Raw genomic sequence first — 26,563 nt, forward strand, 5'->3', positions numbered from 1 at the left:
CATGCACCCTTTCTTAATTGAAAATTCCATACATTTAGCCACCTCCCAGGTCAAGACTTTATGATCACCTCACCAATTAGTGGCAATGTGGTCATATTCATTACAGTCAAATTCTCAGATGCAATTACTAGGTCAAGCACTCTTGAACCCCTAGTATATTCCATTACATGCTGTCTCAGGCAGTTATCCCTTAATAACTTCATAAACTCCAATTCCTTCCTCCCATGTGTTCTCTCCTCATTCCAATCAATGTTACCATAGTTGAAATCCCCCATAAAATGATTTACTAAATGATTTGCTTCATTAAAAAAAATATCACAAGTGATTTGAAAGGTGAGAAATGTGCATGCATATGAAAAATAAAGATGAGAAAGTTGCCAAACAGAGAAAATCAAGACAGTAAACACTGAATCTGTTGCCTCAGTATGATAGGACTGAACTGAGTATAACTGGACAAGATTGTTATGAGTCCATAAGAAGATTGAGCAGAAGGAATGGTGTGCAGGTAATAGATAGATGGGACTAATCTGATGGATAAAAGGACTTGCATATGCCTGATGAACTACATTTTAATGGTTTCAGAGTAAGATGTCTGGAGAGAATGTAGTTCATTGAGAAGTTGGAAGGCAAAATCAGGAAAACTAGAAGTACTGGGAGATGCAGTCATGTGTGGATTCAGCCACCCTTGGGATATGTGAGTATGTGTAGTGAAAGAATTATGCAGTCGAATGCAGTTTCATAGGTTTCAAATATGAATGGATTGGCAATGACATTACACATGGATAACTGTGGGTCCAAGGGTATGTTGAAATGCATGTACATGAATCCCAGAAGTATCAGAAATAAAGAACAGAGTTACTGGTATTGGTCAGCTTGATTTGGCAAAAAATTATAGGCATCAGTGAGAGTTGGTTGACAGAAAATAATATAATTAAAGGGATAGAATGTAAAGAGTATTACATTTTCAAGGAAGATAGAGGGAATAGGAAAGGAGGCAGGATATTGCTAGTAATATCTGAAGAACTTTGCAAAAAATTAGAGGTAAAGAGGATTTTAGGTCTGGACATTTGAGGATACCCAGTGAATGATATAGGCCAATAGGACAAAATATGTTCTAAGAAGATGCAGATGTCATGCATCAACAGATTAACATAACGAGTTGATTCTACTGAGCAATTATTATGGGGTACTTCAACCATGGGAACATAGAGTGGAGGAAGGAAAGAGACATGGCAAGACGGAAATATAATTTATAATTTACTAACATTAAACTGATAGCCATTATCAACTGCCAATTGTTCCAGCTCATTCAAATCATTCTGTAAGTGATGTATATATATAGGTAACATCCGTGATTGCTCTGCAAATCTTTGCATCATCGGTAAACAACTGAACATCTCCTGTCAGATCCTTCTTAACATCATTAATGTATAAATTGTACAAAATGGTCCAGGGACTGATCCCTGGGGTATGCCACTGGTCACTTTAAATCTCACAGATTCACATGCACCACATACTACTTTCTGATACCTTTTCATCAACCATGTAGTTATCCAAGTAAATAAATTATACTCCTATCCCATATTCTCCAATTTATACAATAGGCTTTCATGTAGTCTTTTATCAAATGCCTTAACAAAGTTCAATAGTACAAGGTGCATCCAGAAAGTAAGGTCTGTTCAGAATTTATCACCAAATAAATATGGAAGAAGGGTCATGCATGTGTGGTAGCATAGAGTGACTCATTAACTAACTGTTGACCATTTTACTTTTGCAACATTATCATGTTTTTGTCTTCTGTGAATAATTTATAATGAGTGCTGATAAAAATTCCACCAGCTGCAAGGTTTCTGGTGTGATACAGTTTTTGTGTAAGGTTTACAGGTCTAACGTAATGAGTGAAATTAAGGTTAGGCAATGGCATTGCTTGTTCAAAGAAGAGCACAATAATGCTCACAATGAAATTTTGTGAAAATTGTCATTTCACAATTACAGAACTTTCTTTTGAATTTCCAGAGAATTCATGCTGAGTCATTCATGAAATTTTGACAGAAAAACTGAGGTATAAGAAGTTATGTGTCAAATAGGTCCCAAAAATGCTGACTGATGCGCATAACAGCAATGAGTGGAAGCTCAAAAATTTTTGGAGCATTATGAAAATGAAGGAGATTAACTTTTTTCGTATTGTAACTGGTGATGAATGTTTTGATTCTATGTTTGGGATTCCTGTTTTGTCACTAGTCATGATATGAAAAAAAGTTCATCTCCTCATTTTTGTAATACTCCAAAAGTTTTGAGCTGATTCCACTCAATGCAGTACCACCATTCATCATCTCCAAAAGCAAAAAATATTCAAACAGGCACTGTCAGTCAAAAAAAAAATGATGGCCACTGTCTTCTGGGATGGAAAAAGGATCATTCTCATTGATTTTCTTTAAGGAATTTCAATTAATGCTGATGCATATTGTGGAATGCTGAATAAATTCAGATCAGCAATTCAGAACAAAAGATGAGGAATGCTGTCATCAAGGGTCATGCTTTTGCATTACAGGGTGTGAGATCACACTGCGGCCTGAACCGTCCAGCAAATTGAGAAATTTAGATGAGAACTTTTCAACCACACACCCTAAAGTCCCAACCTCACACACAGTGACTATGATGAAGTCTTATTAGATTACATTTTGGTATCATGACACATGCTTCATCCTACCTGCATCTGCCACCAGGGGATTGAACCACTGAGTCATGCTGTTACTCAGAGCACTGAGATGGGAACCACTGAAATGGGAACCTTTATATGCAGAAACAGGAGGTAGTCACTGTGTGTGAGGTTGGGACTTTAGGAATGCTGTCACCAAGGGTCATGCTTTTGCATTACAGGGTGTGAGATCACGCTGCAGCCTGAACCGTCCAGCAAATTGAGAAATTTAGATGAGAACTTTTCAACCACACACCCTAAAGTCCCAACCTCACACACAGTGACTACCTCCTGTTTCTGCATATAAAGCAGTGGTTCCTATCTCAGTGCTCTGAGGAACAGCATGACTCAGTGGTTCAATCCCCTGGTGGTAGATGCAGGTAGGATGAAGCATGTGTCACGATATCAAAATGTAATCTAATGAGACTTCATCATAGCCTTGCAGACTGAAACTTTAATCCCTTTATATGCAGAATTCCTCACAATTTTAACAACATGCTCCTTAAATTTCAAGTCCTTGTCCTTAGTGAGGAAGTTCGGTACCTTACAGAATTCTGTATCTCCTCTGTTTCCAGCAAGAAAAACCTACCAATTATATACATAGCATCCCATCTTTTCCTTCCTATTACAAAACTATATCCATTGCAACACAGCCAAAGAAAGTTCATTTCATTGGCTATGTTGCAAAGAAAGCTGGTGAAAGTTCACATTCAACTCAAGTGAATTAGTAGCCATATTCACAATACAATTAGTATATTATATCTTTAACTATGATTAACTTTATAAGAAGCAATCTCATAGATTGGCACTGTATATATGAGTAACATAACTTTTACTTATAAGTTAGGTGACCCATTTTAACTTATATAAAAGTACAAGCTTCACTTTTTAAATAATTAAGAATCTTGTGAATTTTTTTAATTAAATGCTTAGGTAATTTGCTTGTGTGTTCAAATTTTGAATAAATTCAAATGTTTAAGTTTGTATATTATAAATGTTCAAGTAATATATTTTATTTTTAAATCAAAATTTATCTAATAACTGAGTTTTAATACATTTCATAACCTTTGGATTTCTTTCTGTTCTCCTCCAAATGCCACAACTGTCCTTATGGATGATAAAACTTCTTCTGCTATTGCTGAAGCCTTACTCGAAGATTCTTTCTCACTGAATGATGAACTTTGAACCTATGTGAAAACATATAAACCTATTACAATTCAGAGTAATAGTTTCTGCATTTATAGTAAAAAATTAAAAAAAAAACCAAATAAAAAGAGAGATATGGAAGTGCTAGAAGAGGAGAGAATGGAAACGGTAAGAGAGATGGAATGAGAGAGAGGTATGGGAATGCTAGAAGACGAGCGGATGGAAACAGTAGTAGGAGAGACAGAATGAGAGAGGGATATGGAAGTGCTAGAAGTAGAGAAAATGGAAACAGTAGGAGAGAGGGAATGAGAGAGATGTATGGGAGTGCTAGAAGAGGAGAGAATGGAAACAGTAGAAGAGAGAGGTATGGGAATGAAAGAAGAGGAGAGAATGGAAACAATAGGAGCGAGGGAATGGTAAGAGGTATAATGTATGGCGACTCAATGATCCGTGGTGTTCAAGATAGGATGCGTGAGGAGTGTTTGCCAGGAGGAACAATAGAAAAGGTGGCTATGGCAATTAAGAGAGGTGAAAGGGTGGATGAGATGATTGTGATCGTAGGAACGAATGATTGAGTGGTAATGTAAGTCAGGCAGCGAGAGATATGAGATTTTTGCTTGAGACTGTACGGAAGAAGACAGAGAGAGGAAAAATAGTTTGCGTGTTGCCTAGGTATGATAATGATGAGCTGAGCAGAAGAGCGGTGATATTGAATGGCATAATAGCGAGAATGTGTGACAAGAGAGGACTGGTATATGTGGATGCTTGGAGTGCGTTTGAGGAAAGAGAGGAGTTGTATGCGAGAGACCGTTTACATTTGAATGAGGAAGGACGTAGGCATCTGGAGAGATTGCTGTTCTGAACGAGTCAGTGTGTCCCAGGGAGGATGATAGCAGGGGTGGCCTCTTGTGGGAATGGATACTTGGGAGAAGGGAGACAATGTCAGGTAACACTGAGCCCAGTGGAGTCTAGAAGGGATAATGCTGGGTATAGAAACAATGGCATTTATATGCTTTATACTAATGCCAGGAGTATCCGGAATAAGGGAGAGGAATTGGTGGCGCAGATAGCATCAGCCTGGCCAAAAATTATTGCGATCACTGAGACGTGGTTGACAGAAGGGGATATATCAACAGGATTAGAAGTCGCTGGGTATAGCATTTTTCGTCAGGATAGGAGGGGAAAGCGTGGCGGTGGGGTACTGCTTATGATAAGTGATGACCTATGTCCTCTAAGAGTGCAGAATTTGGAAGGAAGTGAGACAAATGATTTTGAGAGCGTATGGTGTGAGATAGAGGTAGGCAAGACAGGATATTTAGTGGGGTGTTGCTACAGACCCAGGAGAACAGAGGATGTGGACCAGGAGATGTTTAGACAGCTAAGTTTGGCAAGTGCAAGAAGAATGATTGTTATGGGAGATTTTAACTTCAGTAGTATAAATTGGAGAGAGGAAGATGCATGTAGCAATAGGGGAATGGAATTTCTAGAATTCTTGAGGGACATATGTCTTAGGCAAATGTAACAGAGGGAACAAGAGGTTCAAAAGTTTTGGATTTGGATATAGCATCAGAAGAGTTGATAATAACTGAGTTGACGTCTCTCCCACCAGTTGGAGAGAGTGACCATATGGTGTTGACTTGGAAAATGAATAGACATGCAGGAGTATCAAAGAGACGGGAACTTATGTGGAATTATAAGGCAGGTGATCATAATAGTCTTAGACGTCAACTTCGGGAAGTTTCATGGAGGGAGGAATTGGAAGGCCGGGATATCACCAGTGCGTGGGAAATTGTGAAAGAATATTTGTTATCAGCAATGGTAAGTTGTATACCACGAGTGAAGAAGAGGACGCAATTTGGAGTAAAGTGGATGACAAACAATATTAACCAGGAATTGCATGCGAAAAAGAGGCTATGGAAGAGATATAAGGAGACAGGTGAAGAGATGCATGAGGAATATAAGACACAGGCCAGAAGAGTGACTAGTGTGGTAAGGAAAGCGAACCTGGAATATGAGAGGAGACTGGCCCTAAGATTCAAAGAAAATCCTAGGGAATTTTTTAGCTATGTGGCCAGTAGGAGGAGAAATGACTGTGGAAGAATGATATTGTGGGATAAAAATGGGAATAGAGTGACTGATGCAGAGGACATAGTGGAATTGTTTAATGAACACTTTATTGGAATATTTCATCCTAGAGGAGTCAGTTTTAATGCTAGAGGGATAGGACTGGTACGAGGTCAGGAGGTACAGGAGGAGAGTGTGTTTCAGATACTGAGTACTCTGGATGTCAGGAAAGCTGTGGGACTGGATGGTATTTCACCACGAGTTTTGAGAGAATGTGCTAGGGAATTGACAGTACCTTTAACGTGGCTTTTCAATGAAAGTCTGGCTTTGGCAAAGGTGCCCAGGGAATGGAAGGAAGGTAAGATAGTGCCATTGCATAAGGGTGGTAACAGACTGGAAGTGTCTAATTATAGGCCAGTCTGTGTGTCATCAGTAGTTGTTAAGATCTTGGAGAAAGTAGTGAGGGACAGTATACAGCATTGGGCAGATGAGGGTAATGTTATCTGTGAGAATCAACATGGATTTGTGAAAGGACGCTCTTGTTTTAGCAATATGCTAGCCTTTTATAATAAAGTTACAAGAACATTAGATGAGGGAAAGGCATATACTGCAATTTTCTTAGACTTGGCGAAGGCAATTGACAGAGTGCCACATGATAAGCTGATATTTAAGTGGCAGCACATGGGTCTGGATGTCAGATTGGTCAACTGGATTCAGGATTGGCTGTCTGATAGGTATCAGAGAGTTGTGTATGGTGGAGCAGTTTCCAGGAGGCAGAGGGTTACAAGTGGGGTCCCACAGGGCTCAGTACTAGGACCTATATTGTTTAACCTTTATATCAATGACATAGCCAGTGGATTGCAGGGGGATATTCAGTTGTTTGCGGATGATGCGAAGCTGGGAAGGATTATTAGTAATAGTGCAGATGTGGTAGCCCTGCAAGAGGATTTAAATAAGCTAGATAGATGGGCAAATGAATGGCAGTATCAGTTTAATGCAGCAAAATGTAAGGTCTTGAGGTTTGGGAAACATCGATGGAATGCTGCATACTCTATGGGAGGAGTTATACTGGAGGAAGTAGGGGAGACAAGAGATCTGGGGTTGATGATTGATAGAAACCTGAAGTTTAGGGGACATATTGCAAAGGTGGTGAAGGTAACACAGAGGATTGCTGCTATTATGAGAAGGACACTGACCTGCAGAGATAAGAGGGTTATCATTCCGTTGTATAAGTCTCTGATCAGACCACACGTGTTCTCAGATTTGGTCCCCAGGATTTGAAGGGGATAAATTAACTGTGGAAAGGATACAAAAACGGATGACAAAGATGGTTTCAAGACTGTACAAGGATAGTTATGAGGATCGGCTGAGAGAATGTGGACTGCAGAGTTTGGTGGATAGAAGAAGGAGAGGTGATATGATTGAGACTTTTAAACTGTTGAGAGGTGGTTACAGGGTTGACACTGGGGAGTTCTTTCGCTTGGTTGATCAGTGGGAAGGAGTGATGACAAGAGGCCATCCCTGGAAGTTACGAAAGGAAACTGTGAGCTAGAGGGTAAGGAGTGGTTTCTTTGTGTGGAGGGTGGTTGAGCCGTGGAATGCATTGCCTGATGGAGTGGTGGGAGCAAGAACGGTCAGTGAGTTTAAAGAGTGGTATGATAGACTTTGTGTTTCTCAGGGGGGGACCACCCCTCGATGAGTCTTGACAGACTTTATGTCTTAGGAAGGACCTCCCTCGATGAGTCTTTTGACTCCTTGGAGGCCTGAATAATAATAATAATAATAATAATAATAAAAAGGAAATAAATATATTATTATTATTATTCAGAAACTTGATGGAGCCATCACCCTCATGATGGGAGGTCCATCAATAGATAACACAGTCTATCATACCATTCCTTAAAACCATTCACCACCCTACCAAACAATGTATTCCATGGTCAAACCTAACTTCCATGCAAAAAAAGTTCATTAACTACCAACTTGTGCAACTTCAAGGGTCAAAAATCTTCCAAGTGTCAATCTGGTGTATATCTCTTAACAGTTTAAATGTCTCAATCAGGCCAAACTCTGCAATTTGCATGTCTTCAGCCTATCCTCATAACCAACATTGCACAGCCATGATATGAATCTAAGGGATATCATTGAGAAAGTGTATTTTAATGGCACTGATGTGTACAAGGAAAATAGGAGCAAAATGTTGTTCACTGAATTTATCATGAGGGATTTTGTATAATTCACTGAATGTTCTATGTATTTATTGCCAAGAGTAAATGGGTTTATGGTATGAAAGTGACAGCAGAGTGAGAGTGGATTGTAAGTGTTTCGTATATAAGTGTAAGAAATGCGAGTCGTGTGGAAAGTGGGACAATGAAATGAGAATATTAATGATATAAGGAAAGATGGCGAAACTGTTCTTGACAATGTAGAAGTAGTGAATACTCATATGCAAAATATGTGAGAGCATGAACAAAGTGGCTGAGAGTATTGTGGATGAAATAGTGTGTTAATGTGCTGTCGTTCACAGGACAAAACAGGAGCTAGAGTTACTGGAAGAAATGATTCTCATGTGGTACAGCAGGCAGAAGAATGAAAGAAAAGGTGAATGTCAAAAGTATGAAAGTGAAGAGACTAGAAATATGGAGAAGGTATTATATGGAGATTCAATAATAAGAAGTATACCTAATGAGAAAATGACAACAGCATGTTTCCTAGGTGCAAAGATCAAGCATGCCAGTGAAGCTGTTAGTCTGCAGAAGGAAGTAGTGACTGTTTTCAGGAACAAATGCTTTGAAATGGGAGATGAATGCAATGAGAGAGAGGTATGAAATAGTTGTTAAAAGAAGTGAAAATGATGAGTCTACTGCCTCAGTATGATAGGACAGTGTTGACATTAGCAGTCAATCTCATTGATTGCTAATGAATCAATGAGAAGAATGTGCAGAAGTAATGGTGTGAAGTATATAGCTGTATGGATGAAAGAACTAATACGTGGTATGGATAGGGAGGTAGCTGATAGACATCAGAGGCCAGCGTATTGTGGAGTTGAATCAAGGTGAATGAGGATGATGATGAGTGCTCCAGGGCTCTGCACTAGGACCACTACTCTTAAATTGGTACATTAATGGTATAGCAAATTATTTGAGAGGAGGGGGATATTCAGTACTTTGCTGATAATGCAAAACTGGGGAGGGCAGCAGTTGATAAAGGTTATATATATACATATATCTTGCAGGATGGCTTAAATAAACTGACAGTGTGGGCAAAGGACAATGGTTATCAATTTACTGTTGTAAAATATAAGGTTTGGGATGAAAGAGTTACATTTCATATCATACTGATGGTACTAGGATTACAGGAAATTGGTAAGGTTAGGAATCCAGGGATGATGGTGCATAGAGATTTCAAATTCAGAGGACATATTGCAAACATTGGCAAAATAGATCAGACGATTACTTAGATGCAGGGGCATGCTGGCCATATGTGCAATGTGTGCAATGCATACGGGCGCCAGGACAGTAAAAGCACCAAAGAGGAGGAAATACTTAAAAAAAACGTTTTTTTAAAGTGATTTTTTTATTGGAGGGGGGGATAGGGACACCAACTAAAGTTTTGCACACAGGCGCCGGACACTACTGGCATGCCCCTGCTTAGATGTTGAAGAACACACTGACAAGTAAAGATAGGAAGGTTACTATCCCTTGTTATAAGGCTATGATTCAGCCACATCTTAACTACTGTGCAAAGATTTGGTCACCTGCATTTCTAGGGGACCAGGAGGTGGTGAAGAGGATTTAGAAATGAGGTGTAGAATGTTCCCTATGAGGAGACAGACTTTAACTGACAGACAGAAGAGAGGGGGATATGATAAAAAATTATAAGTTACTAAAAGGAATCTATAAGATTGACACCAAAGAAATTTTTCCATAAATGGACAGCAAGGGACAACAAGGGGTAAAACTTGAAAGTTGTCTAAGACTCTGGTTAGTAAGGGTCAGACTAGGTTCTTTACTTGGAGAGAGTGGTGGATGAGCTGAATGAATTGTCCGAGGTGGTTGTGAGCACCCAAAGAGTGAATAAGTTTGAGGAGATATATGATAGGTATTGTGTTAATAGATAGTGTGGACAGAGAGTTGAAGTTGAGAGAGCATTTTGCCAAAGTTGGTAAAATAGCTCAGAGGATTATTTGGATGTTGAAGAACAAAACAACAAGCAAAAATAGGGAAGTTAGTATTCCTTTTATAAGGTTACGTTTTGGATGCATCTTGACTACTATGCACAGATTTGGTCACCTGGGTTTCTTGGGGATTAGGAAGTGGTAGAATAGAGACCAATAACCAAGCTGGTGACATGTCTGTAGAATGCTCCTCATGAGGATAAGTTGAAGGTGTGTGGGTTACTAAGCTTAGTAATAGGCAGAAAAGAGGGGACGTGATAGAAACTTATAAGATATTGAAGGGTTCTATAAATTTCATGCAAAGGAGAATGACAGTGAGATGTAACAAGACACAGGAAGATGAGAAAGATGGTTGATAGGCAGAAAAGAGAGGACATGATAGAAACTTTTAAGATAGTAAAGGAGTTTTATAAAATTGATGCAAGTGAAATTTTTCAATATATGCCAAATGGTCAGAGAACAAGGGACCATCTGTGGAAGTTGTGTAAGAGTATGGTTTGTAGGTGTTTGGACCAGATTTTTTGCATGGAGAGTGGTGAACGAGTGGAATGGATTACCAGAAGTGGTTTCAAGTTCCCTGACAGTGAATGGATTCAAGGAGAGGTATGATAGGATTTGTGTGTATGATGGCTGATTTGGGTCTCCCACAATGAGTCTCCAGACTCCATGGAGATAGTAAATAATAATAATTATTATTATTCTCTTCTTGAATACCCAGGTCTCACTTCCACATGTGAAAACTGGCCAAACTAATGTTCTTATCATTCTCTCCTTTTCTCTATACCCAAAGAACTTCTGAGCAGATCTTTATTTTTCCAGAAGGCATCTTTAGCTACGGTGGTTCTTATTTTTATTTCTTTATCTTGTTTTTCATCTGCAGTAAAGTAGGTAGCTAAATATGTGAATTCTGTTGTATGCTAAATGTTTATATTGTTTATGAATATTTCTGGTTCAGATATCTATTCTCTTTTGAGATTTTTTTTTTTTTTTTGCATTTAAATGCAGGCCAAAATTTTTACCTTCTTCAATTATCTTATTCATCTTCATCTTCATCTTCAATTATCTTCAATTCATCTTAGTGAAGATGTTGTGGCCTTACAAGAAGACTTGAATAAATTGAGTGATTGGGCAAGCAAATGGGGATGTGAGTTCAATGTTGCAAAATGTAAGGTTTTAAAATTTGGAAAACAAAGATGGGATGCAGAATTTATGCTTGGTGAGAATATATTGTTGGAAGTAGAGGAAATAAGAGATCTGGGAGTGATAGTGGATAAGGATCTAAAATTTAAGGGACACATCGCCAAAATTGTGAAGACAACACAAAGACTTCTGGAAATGATGAGGAGGACACTGACGTGTAGAAGTAGGGAGATTCTTGTTCCATTGTATAAGGCTTTGATTAGGCCACACATGGACTATTGTGCCCAGATTTGGTCACCTGGTTTTCAGAAGGATGAAGAGATGTTGGAAAGGGTCCAAAGGCGACTGACTAAGGTAGTTTCTGACCTCTGGAATGTCGAGTATGAGGAAAGATTGAAAAGATGTAATTTGCAGAGTCTAGTGGAGAGAAGGAAGAGGGGAGATATGATAGAGACCTACAAGTTGGTGAGGGGTTGTTATAGGATCAATGGTGTTGAAGTTCTACAGCGAATAGTGGGAGATCAGGGGAGAACCAGAGGTCATCCCTGGAAACTGTATAAAGAGGGTGTGAGTAGGGGAGTGAGAGGCAGGTTTTTTTCGTGCAGAGTTGTGAATGATTGGAATGCCTTGCCTGAGAGTGTGGTGTCTGCAAGGAGTTTGAATGTGTTTAAGACCCGATATGATGAGATGTGTGTGAGATAAAAGGACCTCCTAGATGAGTCTTTGACTCCATGAGGTCTTGTTTAATAATAATAATAATAATAATAATAATTAGAAGGTGCAGTAATTTGATTAATTTGTTTGTTTTCTGCAGTTAGAATGGCATCATCACTATATCTAATATTGTTGTATTTTATACTATTGACACCAATTCCTATATTTTGTTTTTCAATCTTTTTCATCGCTGTCTCACTGTAAATATTAAATAGATTTGGTGAAAGAATGCAGCCCTGTATAATTCTTTTTTTATTTTCACTTCAGATGTCTCAGAGTTAAATTGCTGCATTTTTTTGTTTGGAATAAATAATTTTTATAAGTCTGTATATGTGATCTTCTAAGTCTAATTTTTCTACAGTTTATTGTGTTTTACTTGATTGAAGGCTTTCTGAAAATCTATGAAGCATATGTAAATATTCCTGTTCCTTTCAAGTGATCTTTCTATTAATATTTTTAGTTCCAGGATAGCATCAACAGTTCCCATTCCTCTTCTGAAGCCTTTCTGTTGTTTACTTAGTCCACCACTTAAGGCTCTTTCAATTTCCTTGTTAACAGAAGTTAAAATGTTTTAGATGCATGAGAGATTAGGCTCACAGTTCTTTAATCCTCACAATTTTGTGCATTATTTTTCTTTCAAATTGGTATGCTGAGTGATGTTGTAAAAGATTCCGGTAATTCTATTGTTTTATAGATGTGATGAATGGTGCCCACTAAGTAGGTGTGTCATTGTAACCTGCCAAAGTTTTCAGTAATTCTGTGGATATGTTCTCACACCCAGGGGATTTATTATTAGGCAGCTTCTTAATTATGTGTTGTTTTTCCTTTCTTGTATGTAGAGTGGTATCTGTTGTTGCACATAACCTAAGGTGTCATAAGTTGTCAATCATGTTCTCATGATAATCATAGAGATTTGATAAATATTCCACCTATCTCTCATTTATCTTTTCATTATAAACGATTATGTTTCTGTCTTTGTCCTTGATGTTGTTAGATTGTGTTCGTTTAGCTTTTCCATTAAGTTCTTTCACTTTCAGGAATGCTTCTCTAGTTTTGTTCTTTTTTTGTAACACTTCTATCTTGGCACAGTGGTTATTTATCCATTCTTCTTTCGATCTCATCTCATCTTCTTATTACCCTCTTTTACCTTGTGGTGTCGAGGGTTTATTAATCATCGAACCTCAAACTGTTCACAGGATAAAGTGGCCAGTCCTATGCCCCAGTGTATCCTAGTGTTGAGTTCTCAAAGATGGTTTGCCTGCTTTGCAGAATGAAAAACCCCAGGATAAACTGGGGAAAAACCCTACAGTCCACGCCCAAGACACTAACTTGGCTATGGCTGAGGAAGAGCTTTCAGCTCCTCAAGTCACCAATGGGAATCAAACCTAGGACACTCCTTCCCCAGGCATATGGTTCTTATCATCTTTATGTTTATATTTTACTCTGAACAGAATTGTTCGATTCTCTTATCCATTAAGTTATATCTTAATCTTTCTTCTTCATGTGCTCTTCTTTTCCATGTTCTTCTTCTTTCATTTCTAAAGTTAATTACCTCTTGTGTTATTCGTTGTTTTTTCTTTCTGTCTTCATGTTTACTGATATGGTTCTTAGCAGACGTTATGATAGCTTTTGGTAGTTTGTTCCATTAAAAGGTTCACTTTCATTTTGTAACTGTGCAGCCAGTAGTTCTGAAATGTTTTCATTAAATTCTGATTTTACTATTGCATTTTTAGCAACTGTAAATCCCATTTATGGGTTTGTTTCCTTTTAATTTTTATTGATTTCAGACGAATATTTATCATTAGGACTATCCTATGATCAGATCCACAGTCAGCACTTGGCATGACCTTTTGATATTCCATTGAAGTAACGCTTACTGATCACAACATAGTCTAACTGATTTTTGTATCTTCCATCAGGACTTACCCAGGTGTATCTTGCTGTTGGTTTTTTGTTCAAAATAGGTGTTAGTTATGATGAGATTGTGTTTGTTGCAGAAATCAACTAATTTCTGTCCTCTCTCATTCCGAATTCCAAGTCCACATGATCCCACATGTGTAGATGTTCTCTCTGATCTGATTTTTGCATTCCAGTTGCCCATAACACAAATAGCTTGACTTTTCAAGCCGCTAGCTTCTTTTATACACCACTCTATTTCATCATGCATGTTATCAGCATCTACTTCTTCATTCTGTTCCGTAGGAGCATGTATCTGAATGAAAAGCATATCTCTGTGCTTGGCATAGAATTGCAATTACTCTATCTGGTTTTTTAATTACATAAGTGATTTTGTTACTAATTTTCTTCTCCACCATGAATGCTACACATCTACTTGATATTTCTCCACCCGAAGTATATAATTTATGTCGTATCATTTGGAAGATTTGACTCAAAGTCCAATGAACCCTTCCAAAACATTTCACTTATTCCCAATATACTAATATTCAATCTCTCCATTTCTCACATCACATTAGCCAATTTCCCAGGTTTATTCAAACTTCTTACATTCCAAGTAGCAATCTTCAAGAATTTCTGCATTGAACTTCTCTATAGCAGTTGCTGACTGACGATGCCGTAGGGTCTGCTACATCACCATGACATCATCGTTCTGGGCATATTGAGACCACTCAGGCTTTGTTTCTCTTCTGTTGAGACATGATGCTTTACATAACAGCAGTCTTTACGGAATGGGCTGCCAGAACCATCCAACCCCCAATATGAGTGGAAGACAGCAGCTGTCATTCGTTAGCAGATCCCATGGACCTAGTCAAGATGCCTACAAAGTAGTGTCACCAACTATCCCCTCACCAACCAAACCCCAATGCACAGTGACTGCCCAGTGACCTCTATCTCACACCATGCTGCCTCAAAACCACTACCACTATTTCCACCTTCCATCTCATCCTTGTATGGACATAATTCTTTTTTTATCATTAATAGCAATCCACCTCCCTTTTTACCCTTTCTATCTTTACAAAATACATCATGCACTTCCATCTCTATTCCTGTCAAGATGTCATCACACTATATTTCACTTATTCCACCAGTTTTTGGGTGAACAAAATTAGTCCATGTAATAATTTCATTTCCCTTGTTTCTGATACTACTAGCATTCATATACAAAAATAATGGCTCATTTCTGGTTCTATGACAAGTTTCACTGATGCCACTTATTAGATGTGACTTCTCCATACTTTCCTCAAACCATATTTTTCTCCATACTTTTCAAAGAACAATCATTTTCAAACCCAACTGTTTTTCCTTACATGACAGGTCATTCCCTTCCCTTTTGTCTATACATCCATTCACATCCTCTTGGAGCACCAACCTTTCTTGCGTTCTTCCTCTGTCCACTCTGAGACCCCTAGTTTCCCTGTTCGTCTTGCATGTTCTCTCATTCTCTATACTCATGCTATCCACTTCATTTATAACACCACTTCAATCTCCTCTTCCTTACTTTTCCACTCATTTGCATTGCTTTTTACTTGCCCAGATTCATTCTGAGCAAGTAAGAAGCTCTCATTATTCTCTCATTATTATTCTCTCACTCTCTCTCTCATTAGTAAGAAGCTCTCATTATTGAAGGCCTGTGTAGCTCAGTGTAAGTGGTGCTTTGTCGCTCGAAGTTCGGCTTAGGTTCAAGTCTAGTCGCCGACTGGAGGAACTTTTTTTAGCCGGCCTGGTTGGCCGAGTGGATAGCATATCCGCTCTCCAACAAAAAGGCCGTGGGTTCGAATCCTGCCGTGGGCATGGATGTTTGTGATTGTCTGTAGAAATACCAGTGGTGGTTGGTGGTAGATGGCATTGGTGTAGTTGCAGTCAGTTGGCAATTGAATTGTGGAGACGGAGTTGTAGAGCAGATGCCCTCCCTCGATGAGTCCTTGGACTCCCTAGAGGTGTCAAATAATTATAATAATAATAATAATAATAATAATAATTATTATTATTATTATTATTATTCTAGCAGAAAACAAACTTTGTGCATCTTCTTGTTTACTACACCTCTAATAATTGAATCATCATGCAATCATAGGACTTTAGTTACTTTTTTCATACCAACATTATTTGTTTTCAACTTCTTCACTGTTCTATACAAATCTCACAATTCTCTTCATTTCATTCTGCAGCCACCTCATCTCCTTTCTCATCTTCATTAACTCAGTTTTCAAATCTCACGTCCTTTTTTCGCTGTCATTCACTCTTCCTATTTTATCGCCAGTCACACACTTGTTCACCATCAACCCTGCGATCTTTATTTTGTAGAAAGAGTACTTGTTGTAAGAGCTCTCATTCCGATTTCTAATACTATATTTGTCCGGTGTGGAAACAGAAAGAGTATTTGTAGTAAGAGCTCTCTTTCCACTTTGTAACACTATAGTTGTCTGGAAGTATAGCCTGTCTTCGGTGGCCAAGTGAAATGTTTCATAATGGCACAATTATGCAATAATTTATTATAATTTATTATCATAATTCAGAGCAGTAATTTAAGTATGCATAAAAAATATCATCAAGCAAACACCAGTTGTAATTATTCAAGTATTATTTCATTTTCATGTTTTCACGATGTTAATATATCACCTTAGCATTAATGGCCGTCTGTTTTTCTATGTCATTACTGCCAACTTTATCATTAATTTCACTCTATATTCAATGTCGTTATCACCTGCTTCATCTTCAATCTAAGTTTTTTCTTGCTATCACTTCCACACTTTCTGAACATTCGCACAATCTTCAACTACCATGTCAGATAGTACACCATGTTCCCTACTTATATGTACACTAATATTTAAGCAAGTCGGATGGTTCATCAGAATATTGCATTTTCTACATACCTATACTCATTCTTTTCACTTATTCAGCCTCTATACATAAATATGCATGTCATCTTCCTAAGCATACAGACTACATTCATAGCATCGTACCATTTTTGGGAAATCCACACTGTTTACTTTATTTATTTAAAAAAATTTATGGAATTTACAACCATGTTAAAAAAAAAAACTTTTTTTATTATTAGATATATGAAGAGCCAAAGGCTTCAATTCGGCGACATATAACTTGTTTAAGTTAAGGGATATTACATCCCATATAGTTTCTTAGCCGAATAGGAAACTCAAAGAGTTTCATGCCGAATATAGTAGAAACTATATAAAGTTCGGCAATTCCAAGCGTAAGCAAATACCTGGATACTGCAGCAACTGACCCTAAAGGTAGTGCAAGCTGAGGCAACTCGTGTCAAAGGTGGAGCAAGCTCCGATCACTATTCTTGATATTTACCCATAATGTGAACTAGCTCCTAAGAGCTGTATTATTGTTCGACATTATGAGAGAAGGTCACTACCCAGACCGGTTTCGACCTTTATTGAGGTCTCATCAGTGAGTAGGCAGACCTAGTTATTGTAAATCAAAAATAAGAATTGTAATACTAAAAATAGGACACCAGTTGTTTCTGAAAGAAAACCATCTAAAAGAATGTTTATTCCTGTCATTGTAAAAATAGAATTTAGCTTGATGTAAAAATTTATTTTTTATTTTATTTTATTTTACTTATATTTTTTTTTTCATTTTTTTTTCACCAGAGGTCACGCCAGTAGAATAACATGTGATCAAATCATTGTTTCTCTAGCTTACAGTTAATGATGTAACTTAGCTTGGCCTGTATATTTATGTACGCTACAGATGACGATCTTAATATGAAGATCGAAACGTCGGGATAATAAAAAAAGTTTTTTTTTTTTTAACATGGTTGTAAATTCCATAAATTTTTTAAAATGAATTCTGATCACCGTGTAACCTTAAAAGAAAGTTTACTTTATTTGTCTTCCATGCAAACCTTCACAATGATTTTGTCTTTCACTGCCATATTTTATTAGTGTGCTAATAAAAACTATGAATGTATGATAATATTGCCTAAGAAATTTACCCAAACATCACATTCCACACTTAATATCTCCCAGTAATACTTCAGCTACAATTTAAACATCAGCACACATTTAAATATACAATTTACTTATCTTGCTGCAGCCCATACAATGACTGATATTTAACTTTGTACACCACTTAGCTCACACATTATTATTATTATTATTATTATTATTATTACACTAAACCCCCTGGAGTCAAAGACTCATTTGGGAGGTCCTTTTATCAAATACACAGCTCATCATACCCCACCTTGAACACATTCAAACTCCTTGTAGACACCACACTCTCAGACAAGGCATTCCAATCTTTCACAAACAGAAAAAAATGAAACAAAACCTGCCCCTCACTCCCCTATTCACACCCTCTTTATACAGTTTCCAGGGATGACCTCTGGTTCTCCCCTGATTTCCTACAATTTTTTGTAGAACTTCTCCAGCATTGATCCTATAACAACTTCTTACCAACTTGTAGGTCTCTATCATATCTCCCCTCTTCCTCCAGTCACCAGACTCTGAAAATTACATCTTCCCAAACTTTCCTCATACCGAACATTCCAGAGGTCAGACACTATCTTAGTCAATCATCTTTGGACCCTTTTCAACATCTCTTCATCCTTCTGAAAACCAGGTGACAAAATCTGGGCACAACAGTCAATGTGTGGCCTAATCAAAGCCTTATACAACGGAACAAGAATCTCCCTACTTCTACATGTCAGTGTCCTCCGCATCATTCCCAGAAGCCTTTGTGTTGTCTACACAATTTTAGCAATGTGTCCCATAAATTTCAGATCCTTATCCACTATCACCCCCAGATCTCTTATTTCTTCTACCTCTAACAATATATCCTCACCAAGCATAAATTCTGCATCCCATCATTGTTTCCAAATTTTAAAACCTTACATTTTGCAACATTGAATTCATGTCTCCATTTCCATGCGCAATCACTCAATTTATTCACGTCATCTTGTAAGGCCACAACACCTTCACTACTATTCATGGTTCGTCACAACTTTGCATCATATGAAACAACTGAATACCTCCATCCAAATCTTCACCTATATCGTTAATATACAAGTTAAACAGTAATGGTCACAAAACAGACCCCTGAGGCACTCCACTAGTGGCTTTCCTTTTCCTGGATATTACTCCCCGATACACAACTTGTTGATACCTATCAGATAGCCAGTCTCCAATCTAATGCACTAATCTAATATCCAATCCCATCTGCTCTAGTTTGACTATCAATTTATCATGAGGTACTCTATCAAAGCCTTTGCAAAATCTAAGTACATTACTGTGTATCCTTCTTCTTTGTCCAAGGAAGAAGTCACTTTATTGTAATAGTTAAGTAGATAACTAAAACATGACCTCTTTAGCAAATCCATGCTGTCTATCAAAGATAATACCATTGTTGTCAACCCAACTCTGGATCCTAGTTCTCACAAGCTTCTCCAACAATTCACAAAATCTGACACACAGATAGGCCTATAGTTTGATGCTTGAGTTCTATCACCCCCTTTATGAAGTGGCACAATCTTGCCCGCCTTCCACTCCTTAGGGACTTGACCAAGTGCAAGACTCGTATTAAAAAAATATGTCAAGGCAGGTGTCAACTGTCTGGCACATTCCTTCAGAATACACGGTGATATATAATCAAGTCCCACAGCCTTATTTACATCTAGTTTACTCAACTCCCCCAAACACATCTTGCTCACTTACAGTCAGTCTCTCCTCCCAATCATCTACTGCTCTCAATCTCTCCATGAAGTTACATTCACAAGATTGAAAGATCTTTATGAACTGCTCATTAAGTATCTCCACCACACATTCTGCAACAGTTGTCTTTATACCATTTCCTCCAATCAATGTCATCCTTCCATAATCGTTATTTCTTTTACTGGCTGCATATCGAAAGAACTTCTTAGGATTTTTTTTTGCTTCATTAGCTAACTGCTGTTCATACCTCTCTTTAACTACCCTCACTAACCAAGTCACCCTCCTTGCCTGGTCTGTGTAGACCTCATGGAATTGGTTATTTCCACTTCTCTTAGGCTGCCTCCACAATGCCCTCTTTCTCTGTTCGCATGCTTAATCTCTTTATTCATCCATCTCACACCTACCTTATTTAACCTTCTCACCCTTAGACTACACTTAGATATTGCATCTACTAGATAGTTTTTGAAAATACCCCAACATTGATCTGTTTTCCAGCTCAAAGCAGCTTGGGGGATTTTTCCATGCTACACCTGACAGTTGTCTCCTGAGCTCTTCATAATCACCCCCCCCCCCTTGTAGTTCCACATATACCCTTTTCTCACAGAGGTCCTCACACTACTGGCAACCACCCATGTAATCACTTAATGGTCACTCTCACCAATTGGTGGATGATTTGACACCTCATTTATACTTACATCCTCTGATGAGATCACCAAATCTAAGATCCTCAATCCTTGCATGCCCTCTGTTACATACTGTCTGAGGTAGTTATCCCTCAAAAACTCAAGAAACTCATTTTCTTTATTTCCAGTTGCTATTTCATCATTCCAGTCTATATTGCCATAATTAAAATCATCCATAATGATCACCCTTTTCTTATTTTCTTGGCTAATTTGACTATACATTTCACTATCACCACCATCCATATTACCTGGTCTATAACAATATCCCACCAAGTATTTGATTCCATTCACCTATAACTTACACCATACTGCTTCAAAACCACTAGCACTATTTCTCTCTTGCATCTCTAATTTGTATGGACATAACTCTTTCTCTATCATCAATAGCACTCCTGCTCCCTTTTTACCCCTTCTAACCTCACGAAACACATCATACCTTTCCATCTCTATTCCTGTCAGGATGTCGTCTTCTTCCAACCATGTCTCACTTATTCCAACAATCTTTGGGTGAACAGACACAATTAATGCAACCATTTCATCTGCCTTGTTTCTTATACTTCTAGCATTTGTATTCAAACACAACAGCTCATTTCTGGATCTACGGCTAGTTCCACTGATACCACTCACTCGATGTGATCTCCCCATGCTCGACTGGGGTCATTTCCATTTCTACTTAATCATTTTAAACCCCTTTTCAATTCCAACTGTTTCCTCTTGATCCCAGGTCATCCCATTTCTTTTGCTGTCTACACATGCTCTCACCTCCTCTTGGAGCATCTGCCTTTCTCACGCTGTGTACCCCTGTCCACCCTGAGCATCCCCATTTCCCTGCCCCCCTTGCACACCCACTGTCTCATTTTCTATACTCGTACCACTCACTTCCTCATTCATAACTTCAATCTGTCCTGTCTTACTCTTCTGCTCTTCCATATCACTTCTCGTTTGATCTGATTCATTCTCTCTCACTCTACTCACTTCTCTACCTTCCAGCAGCAGTCTCTCCAAGGGACTCACACAATAACCACTCAAATGCAGTCCATTGCTCCCATACAGTTCACTTCTTCCTTCAAACTCATTCCACACATTAACAAATTGTTCTCTGATCTCCTCACACATTTCAGCCAGCATATCATTCATAATCCTTACTCTCTGCCTCATCTCACCACAGTCATACCTAGGCAACACGCCCTTCCTGTCACACTATTCTCTTTAATCCTTCTAAGCAGACTCCTGACATCCATTCTAACTAGATCTTTGTCCTCTGTCAAATCATTCGTGGTGATTAAAACGATCAACTCCTTTGCTCGCTCCCTCCTCATATCCAATGCCTCAATCACTCTACTCATTTTACCACCTGGAAAACATACCTTGTGCATACTATCATCCAGCATTAATAATGGATTCACCATATAACACCACTTGCTCATCTTTTGTTAACTCTTTCGTGCCATCATGATTAGTTTTAATAGTTTTTACCTGAATTTTCTTAATTTCTTTCTGCATCCATTTCATCTCTTTCCTCATCCAATCCAATTCAACTTCCGAATCTCACGTCACATTCTCTCTATCATTCATTCTTTCTAATTTTCTAACTCTCAACACCCTCTTCTCACTTTCACTCTCATTCATCCTTCTGTGATTCCATACTTTCGGTCCGACTTTCGCTATCATTCATTCTTTCAATTTTGTCCACTTTCGATTCCTGCATCACGCCATTTCCAGTTTCATTCGTTCTTTCAATTTCATTTCCTTCTGCCACTCTCACCTCACTTTCATCCTTATTAACATCCGTTATGGTTTTTAAATCACTCGTTTTCTTTTTTTCTGACTTTTTAACATTCTTTTGCCTCTCTTTCACACCATCCTTCTCTTTCTAACGTGCACTCATTTTCCACGTGACATTCTCGCTACTAACACTTTCTGTCATCAATTTCATATTTGCATTCATCAATTCCTTGTTCAAGTCACACTTCGCACACACCCTCCTTCCATCCACCCTAAACATCCACAAATCATTTATGTAATCGAAAGAATACATATAACACACACCTCACACTTAACAAAATGAATGAAATCTAAGTGAAAGTCATGGAATGACAAAGCACCACCATGTTTAATCTGCCAGTTACCACTCTAAAGTCTAATAATAACAACGAATTTGTAATTAAGTTTAAGCAAAACAAATTCCCCACAGTAATAATAATAATAGTAGCACACAACTTTTAAAGCAGCTCTTATTCAAAAAAACACTCATATATACTTAATTATTGCAAGAATACTTATCTCAATCTGGAGCTCTTCTTAAACACGTGCGCCACGCTTGACTCACGACCGCCCTCCAATTATATCTTTGCTATTAAACTATAAAAATTTATAGGATATGCAGGTTCATTGCAGGTAATGAAAAGATAGTTAAGATCTATGTGTGGTAGAGCAGATGTTGTGACTCTATAGAGGACTAGAAATTTTTGACATATGGCCCACTGTGTTCATCATGACTGTTGAATCACCTTTGTCTAACCGAAGAATAAAGATATCCTTGTTTATTCATAATTGAAGAGAGCAATCCTTTCCTTTCCTAAATGCTCTTAGACAATGACCCTATCGTGAATCATCTTCTTTGTAATATGCTAACTTGGTATAATGAATTAATGCAGAAACTAGTCAATGCACCAATTAATTTCAAGGTTGTACAGGATACTGAAAATTATTATTATGATTATTATTATTATTATTACCACCCCAAGACCTCATGAGGTCAAAGACTCATCTAGCAGGTCCTTTTATCTCTCACACACACACACACACACAGCTCATCATACCATGTTTTAAACACATTCAAACTCTTTGCAGACACCACATTCTCAGGCAAGGCATTCCAATCATTCACAACTCTGCACGAAAAAAACCTGCCTCTCACTCCCCTACTCACACCCTCTTTATACAGTTTCCAGGGATGACCTCTGGTTCTCCCCTGATCTCCCACTATTCTCTGTAAAACTTCTCTAGCATTGATCCTATAACAACCCCTTATCAACTTGTAGGTCTCTATCATATCTCCCCTCTTCCTCCTGTCCACCAGACTCTGCAAATTATATCTTCTCAATCTTTCCTCATACGCGACATTCCAGTGGTCAGAAACTACCTTAGTCAGTCTCCTTTGGACCCTTTCTAATATCTCTTCATCCTTCTGAAAACCCGGTGACCAAATCTGGGCACAATAGTCCATGATTTTTGATGCTTTGATTTTTTCACCTAATCAAAGCCTCATACAACAGAACAAGAATCTCCCTACTTCTACACGTCAGAGTCCTCCGCATCATTCCCAGAAGCCTTTGTGTTGTCTTCACAATTTTGGCAATGTGTCCCCTAAATTTTAGATCCTTATCTACTCTGAACCCCAGATCTCTTATTTCCTCTACTTCCAACAATATATTCTCACCAAGCATAAATTCTGCATCCCATCTTTGTTTTCAAAATTTTAAAACCTTACATTTTGCAACATTGAAATCACATCCCCATTTCCATGCCCAATCACTCAATCTATTCAAGTCTTCTTGTAAGGGTACAACATCTTCACTACACTTCATGGTTCATTCCAACTTTGCATCATCTGCAAACAACTGAATATCTCCATCCAAATCTTCACCTATATCATTAATATACAAGTTAAACAGTAATGGACCTAAAACAGACCTCTGAGGCACTCCACTAGTGACTTTCCTTTTCCTGGATATAAATTCATAAGCATGCTATCCCTTTAACTCTTACTTACCTTCTTTCCAAATATCTCACAAATCTACTTAAGAATCATATTAGACAGATGGATTCCTTCATCAAAAAATCCACACATTCCATGCTATAACTGTAACACTTCAATCTCATCATCATCAGACATCATTGCAAATCTGGATACAGTCTCACTCTATACAAATGTTCCAATGAATAAAGTTTTGAGCTTGAAAACCTATTCTCACCAGATGTTAAAGGACTCTTCAAGCACTGCTTTCAGCCTAATCACTTCAAATAGAATGAATGTGTCTTTAAACAACATTTTGTCCTTGCTATGGGAAGGTCATTATCCCTCCCCAAGAGATATGAAAATTTTTGAAAAACTTTTGACTATCTATTCTATAGCTTCTCTCAGCTTTATACATTCATTTACATTTTTTCTTATCATCTTTATGTTTATATTTACTCTGAACAGAAGTCACAAGTTACTTGTGGTGAAAGTAGTCAGTGTTTTCTTTGTATGTATGTATGTATGTGTGTGTGTGTGTGTGTGTGTGTGTGTGTTTTGTTTTAATGATCAAATAAATCCAGTCTCTTTTGATAATGATTTGTGACCTTATCAAACTGCACTTTTCAACAGAACTTATATAAGGTGCACAGTTAGCATTTGAATGGATTCAGAGTTAATTGTTTTGAAAAAGTATTGTTCAGTGAAAGATTGGAAGTGCAGGGACATAGATGGAAGAAGAGAAAATAGATATTTTAAGGAGTGCAGGTGAGAATGAATGAAGGCATCTAGAGATAAGCAAGTGGGAGAGTGCTGAATGGCACTTCCCAGGTTCTTAAATTTAGTGAAATAATCAACACAAGGTGTGAAAGAGAGACTGTCAGATGAAAGGGGATATAGCATTTTATGTATGATAATGCCAGAAGCATTCAGAATTAGGAAAATTAGTTTTTGTCAGTGGTTAGTTCAACTTGGCCAAAGGTTATATTATATATGAGACTTGGTTGACAGAATGTGATACAGGAATAGAATGCAAAGCAGCATAGTAATTTCAAAGAGAACAGAGGGAACAGAATGGGAAAAGGGGAGAGGGATTCTGCTAATAGCAGCAGAAAAATTAAAGAAGTCGGAAACAGCAGAAGTAAAATCGAAGGACATGGATGCGGAAGGATAGTTCATTTGAGGCTAATTGATGTAACTTAGAAGTCAACAGAAGGGAAAGAAATGCAATTTATATAGCCTGGCAGCTGCTCTGACCAAGCTCTTTAGAAGACATATTGCTAATAAGAGATAATTAGTTGAGACAACATAATGGAGGATTCAACAGTGATTATCTGCTGAAAGCATTCAGAGAACTTAGAGCAACAGAGAACCATGGAAGCCATTGTCTCCACTGGGGGAAAACAATCATGTGGTCTTGACCCAGGAGAATTTCCAAACATGTAGAATGCTTGATTAAGAAGGGGTATATGTAGAATTACAAAAAAGATTATATATGACAAAGGAGTTTGAAGATGAAGATGATATATGCAGTTTGAACAGATGCCATGGCATGAGAATTTGGAGGGGAAAGATGTTAGCAGTGCATTAAAGATATTGAGGATGTTTGAATAAAGCAGAATCACACTGCACATCCAGTTAGAAGAATAATTCGAGTAGGAGTTAGGTGGATAGGTAGCATCATTGAGCATTTATTGCAGACAAAGTTGTGGAGGATATATAATAAGGCAATCAGCAGAAAGCACAGGCAAGAAGGGTGAGCTGTATGGTTAAGGAAGGTCAAAGCTAGTTATGAGAGAGAGCTGGCTGATGAGTCCAAAGCAAATCCCAAGGAATTCTTTCACCATGTGGTGAGTAAAAGAAAGAATGACTTTAATGAGTGTTCATAATAAGGAACACAAGGAAATGAAACAGCTGATTACTGGTGAGCATTTTGAAATGATGTACCACCCAGGTGGGGATATTGAAGTGCCAGATATCACACTGACTGATGTGAGAATAGACACAAATGAACTGGAAGTGCTTGTGATATACAGAACCTCAATGTAAACACTGCCATTGGATTAAATGGCATATCAACCCATGTATTGCGAGGAAGTGGAAGGGATTTGGCAGCTCCTCACACAAGTTCTTTAATTTAAGCATCAGTTCTGGGAACTGGACACTGAGCAGACAGAGAATAAAATAGTTCCACTGCATAAAGAAGGTACCAAATTACAGATCAAGCGGTATCCCATGAATGGTGATTTAGGTATTGGAGAAACTAGTAAAAGAACTAGGTGACAGGAATACGATACTTTATAGAGGGTAGCATGGTTTTGTGAAAGGCAGGTCTTGCCTTAGTAATCTGCTTACTTTTTTATAATAAAGTGGCAATTAAGCTGGATCAAGAAAATGGCACCGTAATAATGCAGCCATTATCTTTGACTTTGCAAAGACATTTGACAGGACATACATGGAACTTTGTTGAATAAATTATAAGAAATGGAGATGGATTTGGATAAGAAGGCAGATGCTGACAGATATCAACAAATATAGTATAGGGGAAATGAATCCAGGAGA

The sequence above is a fragment of the Typopeltis vanoorti genome, chromosome 13, assembly GCF_054136105.1.
Source record: "Typopeltis vanoorti isolate ZY-2024b chromosome 13, IOZ_Tvanoo_1.0, whole genome shotgun sequence".
Taxonomy (NCBI): domain Eukaryota; kingdom Metazoa; phylum Arthropoda; class Arachnida; order Uropygi; family Thelyphonidae; genus Typopeltis; species Typopeltis vanoorti.